General features: G+C 48.3%; 1 pseudogene across 1 annotated transcript; it reads right to left on the bottom strand.

The window, feature by feature from the left end:
• Nucleotides 1–4,021: 4,021 nt before the first annotated feature.
• Nucleotides 4,022–5,215, bottom strand: LOC309825115 (disks large homolog 3-like; annotated as a pseudogene). Its single transcript has one exon. The product of its transcript is annotated as a disks large homolog 3-like (transcript).
• Nucleotides 5,216–17,726: the final 12,511 nt, after the last annotated feature.

A 17,726-nucleotide genomic window follows, 5' to 3' on the forward strand; every position in this document is an offset into this window, starting at 1 on the left:
AAGAACCACTGCTTGGCCTTCTCTCAGCCTCCATCCTTGAGGGTCAGCACTGTTTCTACAAGTGGGAAGCAAGCAGAAGGCATCATATCATGAATCAGGCAGTGAGAACCTTTACTGCCTTTGTGTCTTTCTTTTTGCTCGTCTGTCTTTAACACCCAGTGTTCACTCACCTCCCTGTTCACCCATCTTTGTCTGAGTCCAGATCCATTTCTTTCCAGCTCTGGGCACTGGTTAATTTGAATAAATGAGACAAGCACTGTGGACAGGTGAATAGCCATCCTATTTCCCGGCTCTCCTGGGGGACCAGTGTGACGCGAGCAGCCCCCCGAGGCTGAGCCCAGGCGTCACGCCCGAGGGTGACAGTGTTCTTGGCTTGCATTCGGGGTAAGTGATGCTGCTTTTCAGTTTCAAACAGTGATACCAAGTTCCCTTTAGAACAGGAAGTATTACAAAAATAAGTCAATTTAAGGGAAACCATTAAGAAACTAATAATGCAGAGTCAGCTGAGGAAGGTTACAATCGATGAAAATACTCATTTATTAGCCAGGATTCTCCAGAGACACAGAACCTGTATCCTGTGTGTATACACACACACACACACACACACACACACACACACACACATTCATTACACAACTATTATAAACCAAGAAAAGCAAGCCTAGAGTGACTGTTACGTGAAAAGTGTAATCTTTTAAAATCATAAATCTAATTCTCTCCCTGGTCTGCTCAAAACCTTCACTGTCTCCCGCTTGGAGCTCAGGTAAGGACCAGACTCCCTCGTGTGCACTCTGAGGCTCACCCTTCCTCTGCTGCCCTGCTCGCACTAGTGGCCCCTCACTCACCAGGCCCCCAGCGCCTTGTCCCACGTGCCCAGAGCTGGGCTGCCAGGCCTAGTCTATAAAGGACCAGATAATACACACTTTCGTTTCAGTGGCCCACAGGGTCTCTCTCCTGACTGTTCAACTCTGCCATTGTGGCACAAAAGCAGCCACAGATAATACATAAGCACATGAGTGAGGCTGTGTTCCAATAAAACTTTATTGACAAAAACAGACGGCCGACTACCTGCTGGGGCTTGCGGACTCCGCTCTCCTGGCTCTGGGCCCCGTGCACACTCCTGCTGCTGGTGTGGCCTCTTTCTTCTGTCTGGCTCATTCGTGCTCTTCCCTTAGCAGTAAATATTCCTTTCCCAGGGAAATTTTCCGAGTCCTCAGGAGAGATTCTGCGTCTTAGAGCAGTTATCCCGATTGTGTGCGTGTGTGGCCGTGTGTGTGACATGATCCAACGTCTGCCTCTCCAGGAGTCCCCAGGGACAGCCTGCTTTGCTCCCTATTCTTTTCCCAGCCTGGTACCTTGAGGAGGCTGAATCGTCCACCGAATTAACAACTAAATGAGTCGCTGCTGAGAAGGATGAGTGAATGCATAAAAGCTAGGAAAAGCTTGCACCCTTGATCTTACCAAGTCCCAGCAACAAAACTATGAACACATGCTTATTTTTCTCCTTCCCAGCTCCCTCATCCGACAAGGCAGCTGGATCAATGTGACCAGATTTGTGTCCTTTTCTTTTGGGGTGATTTCCCTGGGGAGTGTGTGAACTGTTCTCTGAGTTTACTTCCAGTCACCAGCTCTGCAACTTGGAGTGAGTCGTTAGGTGTCTCTGATCTTCTCTTTGCTCATCTGTGAAAGTGATATAACCACACTCATCTCACAGGGCTGTCGTGAGGTGTAACACAGCGACCTACGGTGCCAGACCACGGTTGTTACTACAAGTACACTACTTCCCATGATTTACTACATTGACATTTCCCCTAGACGTGGAAACTCTACAGCAAACAGCGGAAGACCCCAGGAAGCCACCATATATCGTCACATGACAAAGGCCAATGTGTGAACAAGTATTTTCTCTGGAAAGATTGTAACTGTCCTATTTCTCCCATCTTATTAGCAGCATCAGATCTAATTAAAATGTTTCTCAAGGAACATATTGGGAGAATTTGATGTAAAATATACTCCTAATGTCAAGCACGTCAGTATTTAAAATTTTGAAATCGATCTATATGTCCAGCATTAGGGGGCAGGGTCAATAGATTATGATGCAAACAGCCAGTGGCCTGTTATCCAGACTTTACATAGTTTGTTTATGAAACATCTTTAAGATCAGAAAAAAAATGTTTATATTATAATTTTCAACAACCAAAAAAGATGAAAAATTACCTATATCGGGATCCCATTTACATCAGGAAAAATGTATTCAAGACGACAAATTGTAATAAAACAAGATATGAACCGTGTCTTCCTCTGGCCAGTGAATTATGGCTGATGTCTGCGTGTGTACCTACGTGTGTTGTGTATATGTCTGTGAATATGTGTGTGTGTTCACTTTTCTGTATTTTCCAAATTTTTTACCCAAAGCAAGTATGACATTGGTGATCAAGGGAGATCAAGAAAGAGAACGTTTGAATACATTAAAAAATATTAGATATAGAATGGAAAAACAGGGCTTCCCTGGTGGCGTAGCAGTTAAGAATCCGCCTGCCAAAGCAGGGGACATGGGTTCGAGCCCTGGTCGGGGAAGATCCCACGTACTGCAGAGCAACTAAGCCCATGCGCCACAACTACTGAGCCTGCACTCTAGAGCCCACGAGCCACAGCTACTGAGCCTGTGAGCCACAACTACTGTGCAGCAATGAAGACCCAACACAGCCAAAAATAAATAATAAATAAATAATTAAATATATAAATTCTCTTTAAAAATAAAAGAATGGAAAGACAAGGTCCTACTGCATAGCACAGGGAACTATATTCAATATCTTGTGATAAACCATAATGGAAAAGAATACGAAGAAGAATATATACACATGTAACTGAGTCACTTCGCTGTACAGTAGAAACTAACACAACACTGTGAATCAACTACACTAAATAAATTTATTATTGTTTTTTATAGCACAACATGGTAACTGAGTCACTTCGCTGTACAGTAGAAACTAACACAACACTGTGAATCAACTACACTAAATAAATTTATTATTGTTTTTTATAGCACAACATGGTAACTGAGTCACTTCGCTGTACAGTAGAAACTAACACAACACTGTGAATCAACTACACTAAATAAATTTATTATTGTTTTTTATAGCACAACATGGTAACTGAGTCACTTCGCTGTACAGTAGAAACTAACACAACACTGTGAATCAACTACACTAAATAAATTTATTATTGTTTTTTATAGCACAACATGGTAACTGAGTCACTTCGCTGTACAGTAGAAACTAACACAACACTGTGAATCAACTACACTAAATAAATTTATTATTGTTTTTTATAGCACAACATGGTTTTGGTTTACCAGCAGTTTAAAAATGAACAAAAAGGAAACCTCTCATGCAGACACATCAGGTGGCATAAAACAATCGGCAATTTAATATGGTAGGAGCACCGTTAGCCATTCTCTCACGTGTGAGTATATATGTACATTATATGAGAGTGTATAATATATATATATATAATTTCTATATATTTTATATACATTACACACACACACACATATATATATATATATATATATATATATATATATATATATATATATAAGATACTTTCTGTTGCCATGACCGCGCTGTCCCAAGCCGCGAGGCAGCGCACAGATCGTAGCAAAGCCTGGGAACCTCTCCTCGCGGGGTGCACGGAGCTCGCTTCATAAGCCACGCAGCTGTCCAGTCTGCCTTTCCATCAGTCCTCCTCTCTTCTCTTCGCTTCTGCTTGGTTTTATGAAAACAATGACTCTGATGGATTTGCACCTGTGCTAGTGCTTGGGAAAGGTCCATGCAGGAATGGGCGCAGTCACAGGATGAGTGAGATGGCGTCATCCCCAAAAATAAACTAAAACAAAACAAAAATTTAAAAAAACAGGACAGGACTAGAAAACTCAATTTTTTGGACATATCTAAAAAAGGGGACAAGAACAGTAGTCATCTGTTCTTCCCATGGGGACAGGAATGAAGAGGGAGGAGGGAAGAGAGACTTGATTTCTTCTGTTCACAATAGAATGGTTGGAGGGGATTCTTCAGAGTTTTTCAGGGGATGGGACCCAAATGTAGTGCCTAGACTGGTCCTCAATGATTTGTTTGATTTTGTTATAAATCTCTTCCAGTGAGTCACCCTGTACAATGGCTGTGAAGTATTCTCCAAACTCCTGCTCCAGTTTCGTGGCTTTGTCATAGATTTTATTTGCTTGTTCATATGTCTGCCATCGGTTCATTTCCATAAGCGCTTCAATGGACTTGGGCTTGAAGAAAATGGCAATGGGATAAAGTTGTGACTGCTGCAGCCTCTTGATAGCATTGCCAGGAACATCTAACATGCAGTGCTTGCCCCTCCCCCAACTCCCTTCACTGGCTGGAGGCTGCTCCCATAGAGATTATCGTTGAATTGTCCTGCCTCGACGAACTTGTTGTCCTGAATATCCTTCTCCATCTGTTCTCGGGAGACCACAGAGCGGTAGTCTTGCCCATCCACTTCATCATCACGCCGAGGCCAGGTAGTATGTGGTACACAGGATCCAAATTTACGCGGGAACTCCGAAATCAGGTCATCGTTGACTCTGTCCTTCATTGGGCCCAGGATGATGACGGGCCTTGCCTAGTGAACTTCTTGCCGTGTCACTGGCTCATATGACAAAACAGCGTCCTCCTGTCCTTTGGAACCGCTTTCGCCGTCACTGGTGTTGGATGTCACTCCCTGTTCCTGTACGCTGCTCTCCTGGGCCATGTTTTCTTTGCTCTTGTAAAATGGAAACTTTCGAGAGAGGCGGAAACTCCTTTTACGTTTCGTTTTGATCGACGTTTTAGACTCAATCATCCCCGTCCTGGCGTGAAACTTCACGGTTTTCAATGGAGCCCTTTCTTTCTTTTCCACCCTCCTTCTTACTGGGAATCACACCAGTTTGCTCACTTTCTCCATGGGGGGGGGTCACCAGTCTCGCCTGCCACCACTCATCATCAGAGGTGTTAATGACATGTAGAATGTCACCACAGGAGAGGCTGAGGCTTTAGCTCGGCAGGCAGCTGTCCCGAGTCCGGTCATAATCAAACAAGGCCCTGACATACAAGGACCTCTTCTCACTCGTTCACAGGGACCCAGACCCAGAGCTCACACTGCTGTTCATCATTTGTTCTCGCGAGTCACGTATCTTCGATTCAAAGCGGCTGTATTCTGGCGCCGGGTCGGAGTCCAGGTCTAGTACTGAGAAAGCTCCAGCTCCGGCCGGCCCCTCTGTTCCGCACGGGAGACCACGGACACCTAAATCAAATAAACTTTAATAAAAGACAGAAAGAGAAAATGTGTCTGATTTTCACTTATGGCTCCCTGGACAGAAATTATATGAAGAAGCACATCTTCCCAGCCTTTGAAGACTACCTTGGACAGTAAAGGGTTAAAAATTCTGGTGTTAGAACCCCTGCCTGGACCTCCAGGCTGTGAAAGTCCAGCGCCAGCCACTGGCAGACTTCAGAATAGGCTGCCAGGGCAGAGAAGGAACTGGTCCACAGCCCACTGCGGGGTCTCCAAGAGCCAACCTCCAGGGAAGGGGGGGCACCCACAGGGAACCCTGGACTGCTCTGCTCCTGGGTCCTGTAAAGGGCTGTGGTGGGGATGGCCGCCTTCTGCCAAGGGCACGGCCAAGCCCAAGTTTCAGGACTAGCTGCCAACATTCACCGTTACGAATGGCTCTTGCACTCACCGCCTCATTAAACCCTCAAAACTCACCTCGGAGGCCAATGCCGTATTGTGCTCATCTCACAGATGAGGAAACTAAGGTTTCAGCAATTAACCAGGAGTTGAATCAAGGCTCTGTCCTCTCTGAAACTTGACGGCTAAGCAGAAGCAAACAGACCCTCTCCTCTTGACCTGAAGCTTACCGTTGGCTTGTCTGCAGACTCCTCTGTACCAACGTTCTCAGTTACTGCCTGGACTTTCTTAAGGGGCTGGTCCTTACGTGGGCTCTTTATCAATTCAACAAATATTTGTTGCAAGCCTGCTTTCCCTGTAACACCAGGCTAGGTTGGGAATTGTAGAAGGTGTCCATGTGTCTTAGAGCCCTCGGTCCTTGCACAGAGGGGATGATGGACTGGATGAGAACTGTGTCTTGACTTCATGATTACGTCATGATTCCTATGGGAGCTCATCAAAGTCCAGCAGCCCATGGGGCAGATGCAAGTTCAGGCTCTTTTAGCCGCAACTGGCTACAATCCAGCCTAGGCAGACAGGCTCCATTTTGACTCAAGAAGGACCACATCATCCCAGCTAGTGGGGAATCGTTGACAGGTGGGAAGGGAAGCTTCACTGAGATGGAATCTGGCCCGTCTGCAGCAGGATAAAAGGAGCTGGTGAAGGAGGGACTGAGACAGGAGGGGAGATCTGGGGGGAGAGGGGTACCTGACAGAGAAATACCCACGGGGGCGTGCAGGCTCAGTGGTCCTCCCATGCCACCTGCGGCTTCTCCTCTGAGACGTGCTAAACTGGGAAACAGCTGAGCCTGGGGTGCAGGTGCCGTGTCACTGGCAAGCTTCCTCTGTGGGCACTGGCTGCATCCCTCCCACAGATGCTCTCCTCCTCTGCACACCTGCCCCAGGTCTTGATGGCTGGGAAAGGACCCAGTAATAAGCAGGAAGGGTTAAGCCAGCCCAGCCGAAGGCTGTGGAATAGGCTGTGTGGTTTCCCGTGCTCAGAAAGTTAATACGTTCCCCAGGATTCTCGACTTCACACCACTGCGTTGTTCGGACGCCGTCCCATTCGGTTGCACGTAAGTCGAGTCTCCACACAGGCCGACTGTCCCGTTGGTGTGGCTGGGCCTGCACCTTCCCCACAGGGCTAGGAAGAGGATCCACCACACCTGGGAAGTGGCTCTGGCTCAGGTCAGCCAGGTCCGGGCTGGAATCCTGCCTCAGCCACGGTGGCCTCCGTGACAGTTTCTGTCCCCTTAGTGACAGAGTTCTCACCTGTGAAATGCTACGTAGGGACCAGGGCTGGGCTAGGTGAGCTGAGTCAGGTGCCTGGGGCACAGAATTTAAAGAGCTGCTGCAGGCATGGAGAGCGGGTGCCCCCTTAAATGCTGTGCCTTTCCACTGGGCTCCTATCTTGCCTCAGCCTAGTCCCAGCCCCGCTGTGTCCACTGTGGCATGAGCCCAACCACCTGTGTACCCTCACTTCACGCCCACCAAGCTGGGCTGGAGTCTCTCTCTGGTCCTGGAGGTAATTGCCCAAGACATTGTTTTGCAAATGAAGGTCTCAACCCACTAATGTAAACTGATGTGAAATCAATGGAGAGACCCTGGGCCAACATCTAAAAACCTGAAACAGTCTTGACTAGCCCGGAGTGGAATAAAAAAGAATCGAAAATATCAGAATGCATCTTATATGCTTTTTCATAAGGCATTTGTTTCAGGTGTGTGCGCTGTGTGTGTGTGTGTGTGTGTGTGTGTGTGTACTGAGTTGGGATATAAACATTATTCTTTACCACACCTGCTCCCTCTAACCTGCTTTTCTGCACCTGGCGGGTCCCTATGGCATCCCAGCCCATTCCCAGGCACGCGATGGCTCTCGTTCCCACAGACCGATGCTGTGTCTGGCAGGTCAACATGCAGGGTGTTCTGCGTGCTTTCCTCCCTTGTGGAGATTCAAGTCCTCAGCTGCCAGTCTCTGGGCGATGACGATGATCTACTGGACCTCACCTCCATGGCTCCTGGCCACGGTCATGGCCATGGCCCAGCCCATGGAGTGGGAGAGTCAGACCTGGAGATGAGACTCAGACCCTGGGCAGCTGGACAGAGGCATGTCACGGTCCAGGTCCCGGTGTGGAACCTTGGAAGATGTGGCTCAGGAGTGACAAGGTGGCACCTTCCTCCCATCCCCACTGCCCTCGAGGAAAGAGGCGAAACGGGCTCAGGAAAACCACCCGCTTCCGCATGCACCTGAAATTATGCTTGAAGTCCTTGCTGGGGAGGATGAAGACACCAAGACACAGAGGACATAATACGTCTCCTGCAGGTAAGATACAGACTCACCTGCAGTTGATAGTGAAACACTGTGTATAAAGACACCGTAATGCTGAAGAAAGCAGGGAGAAGGAACTGATATTTTCTGAGCACTTAGTATGCAAGATCATGCCCTGTGATTTCATTTCACCGTCAGAAGAATCTTACAGTCCGAGTGTTGTTACGCCTGCAACTGATGAGATGGAAATTGCCCCACGTTTTTAAGAGTTGGGAACAAGATTCATACATTCACGCATGCCTGATACTCGCCTCCATTTATTCAACAAATAAAGATCAAGCAAATATTATAATCACACGCTCTCTAGGCAAGATACAAAATATTAATTATATGCCCTCAAGATGTTCACAGTCTAGCGTGGGAAGATGGGTGCCTAACATTTAAGTGCATTCAAGTCATCGATGTCCCTGTGACTCAAAATTGAGTACACAGGGTGGGGTGGTGCAGAGCAGGGGAGTTCTGCTGGGAGGGGCTGGTTGGGCAGGGAGGGAGGGGGGTGTAGATGGCAGCCCGCATCTGGGTGAGATCAGTTTTGACTAGGAAATCAGGAAATAGGTTCACATTAACCAGGGCATCAGCAGAACAGAATAACCAGAGAGGTGTGGGGCAGGAAAGAGGGTCAGCCCTACAGAAGATGGGGGTGGGAGCAGTAGTGCCACGTGGTCCAGAATCCCTGAGGAAGACTGCGGGCTGGGGGTAGATGAGCAGCAGCTCTCAAATCCATTAGGAAACAGGTCCTTGGTTCTCATCTCCCGGGGTCCACAGGTTGAGGTCACATTTCCCTTTGTATCCAACTCTGAGGACTAGTCTCATTATCCTTAAGAGCTCAGACTGCAGTAAGGGCTGGAAGACAACAGTGGACCTGAGCTCGCTCTGCAAAGCTGGGTGTGTAAGGCAAATGTCCATTAGGGTCATTGTCTTTTGAGGACTGTTGAGACCACTGCTTTGCAAAGCATCTCCTTCTTCTGTTTTCCTAGACAAACCTGCATGCACGTGGTATAACCACCGGGAGGTACGTGCATTTCTGGGGTAGGTAAGTGAGGAAGAGGACCCTGAAGCAGGGTGGGTGGCCAGGCATGGAAAGAGGTCCCGGTCACTCCCAGGGAGCTGGGACAGGCTTCCAGGAAGCAGAGAGACTTCAGGGGCTTTTGTGCTCCTGCACTGCCGAACTGCTCCCGATGCAGCTGGATTTTTATGCTGAAGACTGGTGCACAGAAAACAGAGAGGGCTGCAGGCACTCATTAAAACTTTACATCCTTGGGGGTGTGTGGGGATGTGTGTATGTGTATACATACTTGAGCTATTGGAAATATAAACATCTTGCATATTTTATTTGTTTTTCTTCCAACTAAGGAAAGGCCTTCCCTTTGGTTTGTAATCTGTAATCCCCTCGGAAACCCAGGGTGTAATCTGATAGAGGGAACTAAAACCCATCAAGGTTTCACGGGATCCTGAGTTGGCTTTCCTTGAGAAATGGCTTCTCCCAAGATTGCTTTCACTGTGAGAATGCGTTTTTACAAGGCAGTGTTGGAACACTGGGTATGACATTTGATTGGGCCTTCCTTTAAAAGGTCAGGTTTGCTTTAATAATGGTACGTGTCATTACGATGCATAATAGGAAACTACTGGCCAGTTGACAGACCTGAGGCAAAATGGATTTTTTTCTTCGGATTCAGACCTTCTGGAAATGGTAACCCAGCAGTGTACATAAATATTGGAATGTGGTAGTAATTATAATGTGTGAATAGGACAGAAAGGTTAATTCTGTTTCATTTTGACACCTGAAGGTGTCCAGTGAAATGTCAGTTAAAAATGTTCACATAAAGCCAGGCTCCTTTCAGCTTCAAGTAAGAAATACATATCTGATATTAGCCAAAAAGCCAATAAGTGCTTAAAAAAGCCAGATAACTCAAAGCGTATTCTATGATCCATGCTCCAAAGCTTGATGTCCGAACAGAAACAGCATGGGACGGTTTGGATCATTCGTGGAGTTCCAGAGGAAGACGACTTGTCGTCTAGGTTGTTAAAGTAGATCCAAAGAACAGCCAAACCCCTTGCTATTAAGCAAGAGAACAGAGAACTAGCCCTAGAGCTCAAGTCTATGGCCTGGGCCACAGTCTCAGTTACCAGTGGTTCTGTCTTCCTGGAGCCTGGGTCCCTGTAGCCTGAGTGTGTGTCTGAATCTCTTCTGGCCTTGAAGTTCTCAATAGATGCTCTACCGTGGACCACCCATCCCTGCATGAGCCCAGCACTGTGACAACCCCCTGGAGAGGGTCCCGGGCCTTGATGCCTGCATTTTTACTCTGTCCTTGCATGCCCTCCCCTCCTCTGCACTCTGAGACTCCAGCCTACCTCTCACCTCAGTCAACCAAGTCCCTCCCTAGAGCTTTCCAAGTTCCTCTGTGCCTGGAACTTGAACCCAAGCACTCGTGACTTACATTCCAGCAACCGGAACACCTGTTGGCCTGAAAAGTACACGTGGTCCCCAGCTCTGTGGCTTTAAAAGGTGCCCTTCCCGTATTGCTTATATGTGGAATCTAAATAAAATGATGCAGATGAACTTATCTACAAGACAGAAATAGACTCACAGACATAGAAAACAAACTTACAGTTACCAAAGGGGAAGGGGGAGGGATAAATTAGGAGTATGGGATTAACAGATACACACCACTATATATCAAATAGACAACCAACAAGGACCTACTGCATAGCACAGGGAACTATACTCAATATCTTGTAATAAACTATAATGCAAAAGAATCTAAAAAAGAATATATATATACGTGTGTGTGTGTCTATATATATATACACACATATATATATAACGGAATCACTTCGCTGTATACCTGAAACTAACACAACATTGTAAATCAACAATATTTCAATAAAATTTAAAATAAGATAAAATTAAATTAAAAAGATGCCCTTCCTCCGGGACTTTAAAATTCCATGGTCCATAGCCTGCTGGCTGCACAGTGCCTGTCTTGCAGCACAGATCATGAGACTTCAGCCACAAAATCATTCATGATCCCATCAAAGGCATGGAAATTTATACGCTGCTGACAACTCCCATGTTTTTCTATCCAAATCACACACCGATCTCCCAGCAGGAGTTGCCCCGAGGACAGATGTCCAAGTACAGCCCAGATGGAGGCTGCCCTCTATTTGTCTGTAGGACTCCTGTCAGGCTCCCCAGTCCATCCCTGGGCCCGCCCAGAGTAGCCAGTTTGCCGTAATGATCCGGACACAAGCCAGTGGGGCACCACCACCACCAGAGACAAGGGGTAGCACAATCAGTCCACTTCTGTGCGAGAATCGTTTTCAAATTGAAGGGCAGGGCAGCCTAGACTGGGTGGGGAATCCACTGTCTGTTGCTGGGGAAAGTCACAGCCACGCTGTGACACTGCACAAGAGACAGGGACTTTGTAAAAACCTATAATGGAAGAGAATGTAAAAAGAAAAAATTTTAATGATAATAACAAGGACAATGATAACAGCAACCTTTAGTGGACTTGTGGGTGCCCTCCTGGATGTTGCGACTCCAGGGACCCATCCTTAAGATTAAACACACAATAAACTTGGGTTAAAGCAGAAGCGGTACATTTAACACACACACACAACACAAGGAATATATCTGCAACAAATCACCCTAGAGATCTTCTACCAATTATCCCGGGAAGAACACTGATCTACGTGCTTCTCACAGAGAGCAGAATATTTTTGTCCTTTTGTTCTGGTGTGTACAGAGCACCTCAAGGCCAGTCAAAGAGGATGGACCGTCCACCTCTACCTTTCCAGGCAGGTAGCCAGGATGCCTGAGTGTCTCGGGTACCCCAAAGGAGAATTGCAGTTGCTTACATAGCCTTAGAATTTGCTGTGCAATTTGCTGTGCAAATATTTGTATCCCTAGAGAGGCTTGTTAAGGAGGGCAGCTGGGCAGCAGAGGCAGTTCTGCTCTGGTTTTCTTTCCTGAGCAAGCACTGCACAGTTGTCTGACACTTTGAATTGTGTAAACCATAAAATTAACAGTGGCCCCAAAGATCAAAGGCCAAATTGGACATTGCAGAGCAAGTAATAATACCCAGGCCTCATTCCTGGGGTGGCAGATGAATCTTTCCATCTACAAACAGAAACCTGGTTAAATACAGTTCCCCTGAATCCCCAGCAAAAGTCGTGCCCCTCTCAAAAAATTTTGGAAAAGTATAAGAAATTATTGTAGGTACTTACTATTCAAAAATCAATCTTCAAGTAACCTAAAAATAGAACTAGATGCACGTATAAAGACCTAAAAATCTTTTTAAATAAAAAATTTACTAATCTTCAATTATAAAATGCCCACACGGATAGCAAGAGTAATAATTTAAAAATTCATGTCACATCCACTATTTGACGTCCAGAATTGCCGGTTCTGAAGGGATGACACAGGATGTGTTTACCTCTGCCAACTTCCAGTACCAATTCTAGATTTTAGGATTGGAATTCACAGCATATGATAAGCAAATACATTATTAAATTAAGCATGGCTTTGGGTGCTCACTGCTAAGGAAAAGCCCAAGTAAATAAAATGAGAAATTATTGCACACTACATAAAACCTTCAACAGACTTTATAAATCTTCGCTCTGCCCCCAGAACACCCATTCATTTCTGTTTCCAGCAACGTGCCGAGGTTTGCACATGTGCACTGGGGAGGGGGCGTGGTGGAGATGAATGGGGGGTGGGGGACTAGCCCCGGAGCCTGTTGCTGGGTTCTCAACACATCAGGGACTTCCCTTTCGTGCCAGAAGCAGATGTGCAGGAAGGATCCAACCTAAGAGGTTACAGGTCATTTCTTCAATTATCCTCCAGCCTCAACTACTCCATTCAGTGGAGTGTGACAGTGTGTGCTAGACCTGGTGGGAGGTGGGGGAGGAAACACAGAGAGAGAGAGAGAGAGACTGGCAGTGAGTCACAGCCCCTCCCCTCAAGAAGCTTAACCCTCTATCAGGTGGATAATGCATGTATAAAAAAAATAAATAGGGCTTCCCTGGTGACGCAGTGGTTGAGAGTCCGCCTGCCAATGCAGGGGACACGGGTTCGTGCCCCGGTCCGGAAGGATCCCACATGCCGCGGAGCGGCTGGGCCCGTGAGCCATGACCGCTGAGCCTGCGCGTCCGGAGCCTGTGCTCCACAACAGGAGAGGCCACAGCAGTGAGAGGCCCGCGTACCGCAAAATAATAATAATAAATAAATAAAGAGAATTTAATAGTAAAGGAAGAGTGAGCATTTCTGGGCTTTCTCTGCCCTCCCAGGGCTGCTCCAAGCATGAACCCATTCCTTCCCGCCCCTGCAAGCCCCGTGGGGTGGATGGGTCTCCCCTTTGTTCTGACTGTTGAAAAGCTAGGAGAGGCTCCTAGGCTGACTTCCAGAAACCTCACAAGTTTCGTCTTGTTTCCCAGTAGCCCAGTTTCCTAACCTCCTTTGCTTGCACGGCCTGTAGTTTTGTAAACTGCCTTAAATCACTTTGTAGAACATGTGATACTCTTATAAGAATGTGTTTACTAAACTCGGCATGCCTGAACTCAAACGCTATCATTTTCCCCAAACCTACTTCTCTTCTGGATTACCCTCTTCCGGTGAATGGCAGCTCCAGTTCCAGAGCTGAAACCCTGGGGTCACCTTTGCTGAGTCGCTCATTCACTCCCTGCTTTGTTTTTCTGCTCTGCCTGATAAAGCATTGGTAACTGCCCGTGGCTCCAGATATCTTCCTGGCTCATTTTTCTTGTTTCCATCCACACGTTTGCCATCCTGGGTTAGTAGATAGGATGTTATTAATCTGGGATATGGAAATACTTTTCCAATCCTCCTGCCAACCTCCTGTCTCTCTCTGCACTATTGTATACTCTGCTGCCACAATGAGTTCCCAAAGCAGAGTTCTCATGACATCCCCACCCATAGCAAACCTCATGTAGCTGGTGTACATGTCCCATCCACCCACCCATCCACCCGTCCATCCATCCATCCATCCATCCAGATGGATAACAGAGTCCTTTCTCTGTGCCCACCTAGTGCTGAGTATTTTACAAGCATTAAACCATTCTCTGTCCACTTCCTGTGAGGAGGACATATCTCCTCTCCTGCAGGAATGGACAGTGACAAGGACTTTATCAGATTACACAGAAAAAGCCGGAGAGTATAAGGGACTCAGCAAAGGTGACTGACTACAGTGTTTGAGCTCTGGGAATGGGATCTGCTGTTATCCAAACTAGGGTAATCCAGACGAGGAGATACAGGGAAAATGACAAAGGGTTTGAGTTTAGACATGTTGAATGCAGTCAGTGAGTTCTTGTAAAGGTAAGTCTGGGCTTTGAGAGAAAGACTAGAGTTTAGATTTGGGGGCAATTAACATGGCAAAAAAAAAAAAAAGGTGTCATAATGTTAAAGAGATCACCCTCCAAGAGAGAAGAAGGAAGGAAGGAAGGAGGGGGGAAGGAAGGAAGGAAGGAAGGAGGGAAGAAAGAAAGGCCAAGATGGCAAATCTGGAGGCATCCCAGATGCTATGGGTATAGAGCAGGGATCAGCAAACGTCCTCTGTGAAGGGTCACATGGTACATGTTTTAGGCTTTGTGGGCATCCGTCTCTGTCGCAACTACTCAACTCTGCTGTGTGGCGTGGAAGCAGACGTAGAGACAAAGCACAAGTGTGCACAACGGACATGGCTGTGACCCAATAAAACTTTATTAACCAAAAGAGACCAGGGCAAGATTTGGCCTGAGGGCCATAGTTTGAGGACCCCTGGTTTAGAGGTTGAGAAGAGGCATCAAGGCCATGGAACTGGAGCCACGCGGCACAGGGGCCGGGCGTGGGGAGGGGCTGGGGGAGGGAGGACACCGACCCACTTGTACCCAAGCTCTGCAAGGTGTAACCACACCTCCACCTCATGCTTTCCTCGCACTGGCCGTGCTGTTTGCCCAGGTGAACGATGCAGAGAATTAAGTGCCCAGATCTGACTGCAATGGTGGGTGGGGTCTGGGTACCAGCAGGCTCTCTGCTCCGCCCGAGGGGCAGCGGGACGGTGCCCGGACGTCCGGGTGGAGGAGACTCAGAGGAAGGCTGGGGTCAGGGGCTGCGGAGCGGCAGGGAGCAGACCCCTGCTTCCCAGGCCTCTCAGCGGCCCCTGCAGTTCCGGGTCTTCAGAGCCGTCTGGACTCCAGGCACTTTGCGGGGCTCCTGTGCAGGGGAACTGGATCCCTCAGGGGCCTCCCAAAGAGATGCTCCCCCAAGATGCTTTTCGCTCTTAGGAGCGTCCCTTTTCTCTTTCCTTACCTTGATCATGAATCTCAAGTCAAGAGGATGAGATCTTCTTTTCTCAGCCCTTTTCCAAATTAACTGCCTTCCTTGACCTAAAAACCTCACCGGAGGGGCCCTGGCGCAGCACCGGGCTGGTGGTGGGTGCACCCTGGGGGCACTGAACCACCTGCTGCTCCAGACCCCGGAATGTCAGGTGTCCTGGCAGAGATGGCGGGGGGGAGGGGAATCAAGGGTTCCCGTAGGCAAGAAGTAACTGCCCATCCCGGTTCACCCGTGCGGCAGACCCACCCGAACACCACCCTCGGAGCCCCGACGGGACGGCCGGTCCATGCGAGGTGACAGCGTCTACCTCTCCCACAGCCCTGCCTTCCTGTCCAGCAAGTTTCCCTCTCAACCTCTTCCCTGCCTGGCAACTTGACACCTTCAGGAGATTGTTATCCAGCATCTCCTATGCCTCCAGTCCCTCCGCCGCCTACCCAGCGGTGGGATTCAGGCCGCTGGAGGGACCGTCCAGCGTGCGGGGCAGAGGCCGTCCAGCAATGGTCTGGCCACAGTCATCACTGCTCACCTTCCAGCGAAGACTCCCCATCTCCAGCCCAGTGGGTCATCTGGGCCCACGGCTCACTCTGGAGGCTGCTGAAGAAGCCCCATGTCCACCTGATTCAAGCAGGGACGTGCCAAGGCCCAGAAGGGCAGGCTGTGGGGATGGAGGAGGGAAGAGTTCAAGTCTTCAGACCTCCCCTGTGAATAAATACAATAAAAGAGGAAACCCTTCTTTTTTTACAAGGCCAGGATGAGCGCAGGAAGAAAGGTCCTCTCTGTCTTGCGGCCTCACCTGGCTGGTGACATCCCTTAGGTGTCCAGGTGGGCTGGATCTTCCTCCCCACACAGGGCTGACGGGTCCACTGGCCACCAAGAAGCCCTGAGGCAAGGACTGGGCAGTGGTCCCGGGAGTGGGGACCACAGGCTGGGGCAGGGGACGTTTCTGAGCGGGCATCAATGGGATCAACAGTAGAGGCCAAGGAAGATGGATGCAGAGCCCGACCCCAGGTGAGGGAGGCAGGTGCGTGGCGATGCCATTGTCCCTGGTGAGCACAGGACCAGAGATGGGGAGATGGGAACAAGGAGAGTGCTGCTAAGTGCTCCACTCTGGGCCAGATGCTTTCTGTGTGTGAAAAGTGAGGCACCAACAAGTTCAGGTTCAACATGCTGGGGGTCCCACCAGCATCAGGCAAACGTACATGAAGATGGGGCTTTGCGCATCGTTCTGTGCTGGGCTGAGAGCTGGTTCCTCAGAGAAGATGACTGTGTAAAGCAAGAAAGAAAAACACAAGTGTAGCTCACAACTGCAGGAAACCTTGACATTGAGGGGGGTTCAGAACAGAAGAGCGGCCAGCCGTCTGTGTCCTCGAGAGAAGGGATTTCCCAGGTTTCCTCACAGTCTGTTTCACTGTCCCTGAGAAGGAGCTCAGGGAATACCTGAATGAATGAATGAATGAATGATTGAATGCATGCACGCACTGGAGGGACCTCCTTTGAATCCTACGCCAAAAATATCTACCTTTCAACTTGGGCAAGTCACTCCAGCTCCCTGACATTTTTGTTGCTGTGGTTTACCTATAAATGGCAAATAATAATTCCACAGGTTGTGGGAACCAGGGCAATGTCAAAAACAGAAACCCACCCCAGTGCAGGGTTTCACTGCCTGCCGTGCCCTTTCTGCCTTTCCCGGGCCTCATCTTCCTCATCTGGAAACACAGGCTATAGGACTAGATGTTTCTGAGGTCCCTTTCAGCTGGCGTTCCAGGATTCTAAGTGAATGCAGAGATTGGGGAGTACATGGTCGGGGGGAGGGGACCCGTCCCACAGAAGATGGTCTATGAACGCAGTTGGCACGGCTGGATTCCTGTGTCTTGGCTCAAATCCAAGAGAAAACATTCCTCTTTTTCAATCACTGTCATGACTGACAAGTTCTGCGGGGATCCCTCTGCCCGTGTGGAATGCAGACATGCAAGGCGTTCTGAAACCCAGCCCTTAACAACGGAGAAGTCTTCCCCTGCTAAGTGAGTCCAACAGCGCAATGCTTCAGCCGCAGGGCTGAAGAGATGCTGAGGAAGGGAATGTTGTTGGGGCAAGCGTGCAGTCCGACCGAATGGAATCTGTGAGCTGCCTTTATGCCACATCCAAAGCTCAAAATATAGAGATTTCCTACATCTGAATGTGGTGTCTATCTTCAACTCTATTCTACAACTCAGACGAAATTCCTATATAAAAGTTTATAGATGAGTGGATTCAAAATTTGAAGGGAAGTGTAAGGAACCTCTTGTCCAACCACAGAGCCAATTAAGGAGGCAAAACATTCCCTTGAAACTTGAAATTT

This window comes from Grampus griseus, assembly GCF_964374135.1.
Source record: "Grampus griseus genome assembly, chromosome: 7".
Taxonomy (NCBI): domain Eukaryota; kingdom Metazoa; phylum Chordata; class Mammalia; order Artiodactyla; family Delphinidae; genus Grampus; species Grampus griseus.